This window comes from Pyrus communis, chromosome 1 (assembly GCF_963583255.1).
Source record: "Pyrus communis chromosome 1, drPyrComm1.1, whole genome shotgun sequence".
NCBI classification, from domain to species: domain Eukaryota; kingdom Viridiplantae; phylum Streptophyta; class Magnoliopsida; order Rosales; family Rosaceae; genus Pyrus; species Pyrus communis.
In genome coordinates, this window is record NC_084803.1 from 29572151 (window position 1) to 29575959 (window position 3809).

Below are 3809 nucleotides of genomic sequence, written 5' to 3' on the forward strand. Positions count from 1 at the left end.
AATTCGTATTGAAAAGGGTTGGAGGATAACTCAGCCTATGTTTGTCTCCACATGCTTCAATGTATCATTTTCACTTGCCTTACTCGCTGATGCGAGATTTATACGCACACAAATTAAACCCTCTTTTTATCAATTGTAGTATAGGTGCAAGTAGGGATCGTTCTGGACCGGGGATTAGGAGGGATTGTTAATCACTTGGATTTGACTCAAAAACATAAAAACAAAGTTAAAAACGTTCACAAAGACTCAAAGGAATCAAAACAAGTTCAAAAGACTCAAAACTGCCTAAAAACACTAACTAGGCAGTTTCAGACCTTAAACCCAATGTTGGACGAATTTAAGATTATGGCTTGATTCAAACGTAAAATAACAATATAAAACACTATACTAGACTGAAAGAATGCAAAACTAAACTTTAAAACACTAAAACAAACCAAAAGACTCAAAACAACACAAACACACTCAAATCTGCCTAAAAACCACTTTCTGGGCAGATTTGAGCACAAACACAAATTTGGACGAATTTGTGTAACAAAATGACTCAAAACTCTTATAAACACAAACTAAGACACTTTCTAACTAAATTAGACAATAAAGTAAAGGGGGATTTTAATTTGACGAAAATTGAAATAACGAAACAAGTTTAATAAACTAGACAGAATGTAAGTATGAATGCGATGAAAATGAATGGATGAATGCTAGCTAGAAGGTTCTTCTCCACACATGTTACACTTGCATAATAAAATGATTTCCAATTTCCTCATAACTTTGAAATCAAAGAAACACCTAAACATTCCAACAACTCAAACTTGAATTGTATGAACGTTTAGGCACTCTTCTCTTCCATTCCTCATACGTACAAAACAAAGAGTATTGAAATTAACATTGAAATCAAAGAAACACCTAAACATTCCAACAACTCAAACTTGAATTGTATGAACGTTTAGGCACTCTTCTCTTCCTCTTCGTTGTAGCACAAGGTCTAAGGATAGTTTGATGGTGTGAATGGTTTGGGGAGTGTTGAAAATGGAAGGATGGTGTTTGGATTGTAAGGGAAACTCACGGCACAAAAGGGGGAAGTGTTGGTGGTATGTACAATGGAATGGAAGTGTTTATGGAATGGATGAATTTCTAGCACAAAGGCCTTATTTCTGTGGTGAATGGATCCCCCCCTTTGTGGCTGCAATGAAGGTTTATTTATAGGTGAAATGGGGGGAACATGACAGCTAGGAACTTGGTGGAAATTTGGAATGGTGATGGGAGATGCATGTGGCTGATTTATGCATGTGATTAAAGGGTGGAAATGCATGTGCAATGTTGGAAATCTGATGGGAGAAAGGTGGATGCATGTGTTGGCTGATTTAAAGAATGTGAGGGAATGATGAAAGGGGAAACATGACAGCTAGTATGAATGCATGTGAATATGCTAGAAATCTGATGGGAATGAATGATTAAATGTGAATGGCTGATTAGAATCTAGGGTGCATGTGGGTTAGAAATGCATGTGGGTGAATGTTTGAATGATTAAAGGGGAAACATGACAGCTAGGTTGGTTGGTGGCTGCCATGGAGGTGTGGAATGATGGAATTGCACAAGGGGAATGCATGTGCACGGTTTTGGTGTGGAGAAATGATTATGGATGCATGTGTTGAATGATTTCTTGGTGAGGGATGTGGAGTGGCTGGAATGATGAAAGAATAAAGGGTGCATGTGGGTTAATTAATTAAAGGGAGTGCATGTGCAATGTTGTTGTTGGTGCAATGATGGAGGAACAAGTGCATGTGGCTGAAATGTGGAAGGTGTGTGGCTACTTCAAGTAGGAATCCTTGTGACATCAACTCTTCAATTTCGTCCATTCCTTTTGCTCCAAGTATAAGTTATCCCTTCCAAGTCCAATTTTGCTCCAAAATGCTCCAAAATGCATCTTTTTGCTTCCTTAGCCACATGAACCTAAAAACACACGAAAATGGCTTAAACGCCAAAAACAACTATGAATTAACAATATAAATGCACGAAAACAAGCTAAGTAAGTCGCCTAAATATGCTCCTATCACTCGCTCCCCTTTGCAGAAGTGGTCCCTTCTCCGGAAGTGTATCAACCGTTGAAGATGACTACTCGAGAGCAACGCTAGGTAAGCAATCAGGAATAGATTCCAGGCAGTTGGCTCTAGATCGGAAGATTGACTCCAAGTGCCGGCTGATTGCTTCTTTTACTTTGCCATGCAAGTAAGAACAAGGACAAAGAAAAAGACAGGGAAAGAGCATGATATGAGATACTTTTGCTTTTGACCTTGATGATATGAGATACCTTTGCTTTTGAAGAAGCGGTGAATGAATCAGCACATGTATTTGTTGTGCTGTTTCCTCCTGGGTCATCTGTACTCCAGGCATCTGGTATCATCTTTGGGGAAGAAGAAAAAAATGAGTATTTCGAAAGGCTTTGCTGGGAGTGCGCCCTCAGAGGTGAGGAAGAGTTGGGCATTTTCTTCAGATTTTCCTTGCCATAAAAGATGAAGGTCGACATATATAGAGATAATATCAAGTGGTGGTACTGTTCTTTTACCCTCGTCGACAAACGTTTTGATCCCGCAAATCCGGCTTTTTGAAATAGTGGCGCCTCTTCGATCTTTGAAGACGCCTCTTCGATTTCTGAGCAGGCGCCCCTTCGCTTTCTGAACGACACGTAGTAGTGCGGATGCGGCTCCTTTTGACAAAGCTGCACGCGTCTTCTGAAAAGCAGAGAAAGCGCCGCCGAACTTTGCGCTTGTCGGCTAAAGATGTGTAGTTGCGATGATGGCCTCCACGTGTTTTCAGCTTTGTCAGAAATCTTTTGACAAAGTTGAACGCGTTTTCTGAAAAGCCGAGGGAGCGTCGCCTAACTTACGCCGGAAAATCTGGCTCTTTGAATCGGTGGACGCGTCGCCTTGGCTTTTTATAGAGCTATCGATCACCGCCAACATACACACTCTGAAGATTTCCCATTCTTGAACATCGTCTCTGGCCCTTTGAAATTTTAACTCCATCCACCCTTCTCTTTGAACACTTTTGAAAAAAATGGCAAACTCATCGAACCTTAGCTTAGATTTGAGTCTCAGCAGCGATCCGGTTGCGCCCCGTCAAGGTAATGTATGGCGCCCTTCTTTTTTATCTTCTAACAGTCTTCTTACAGGTGAAGACTCCGTGATGCAGGACGCCACAACAGCTACAATAGTAGCTAGGAATCTTCTCACTCCAAAAGATAGTAGGCTGCTGTCAGGACGGTCCGATGAGTTGGCCGTTCAAGAGTCCCTCGCACTTAGTGTTCAGTGTGCGAGTTCTGTGTCCAACATGGGCCAACGCCTACTTGCCCGCTCCCGTCAGGTGGAATCATTGATGGCAGAGGTGGAAAGTCTTAAGCAAGAGATCCAGCAGCTTAAGTACGAGAATAGAAGTTTGCATGTGCTTGCAAATAACTATTCGTCGGGCATGAAGAGGAAGCTTGATGAGCTGCAAGAATCTGAGGGTCGAATTCACAGTGACCGTCAAAGGCTTGCGGCTTATCTCCAGAGGCATCTTTTTCCTGGGTCATCCAGCGTTTGGCCAAGTATTGAGGCCTGGAATGCTCTAGCTCCGATGCCTTCCGCTCCGATGCCTTCCGCTTCTATGCCTCCCGCTTCTATGCCTTCCGCTCCTATGCCTTCCGCTTCTATGCCTTCTGCTTCGACGCCTCGTAGTGGGGCTTCACGTAAACATCCTCTGTGAAGGCTCCATCTTTCTGCCATGTTTATTTTTATTCTTTTTTTTTTTTTTTTTTTTTTTTTTTCAAATCA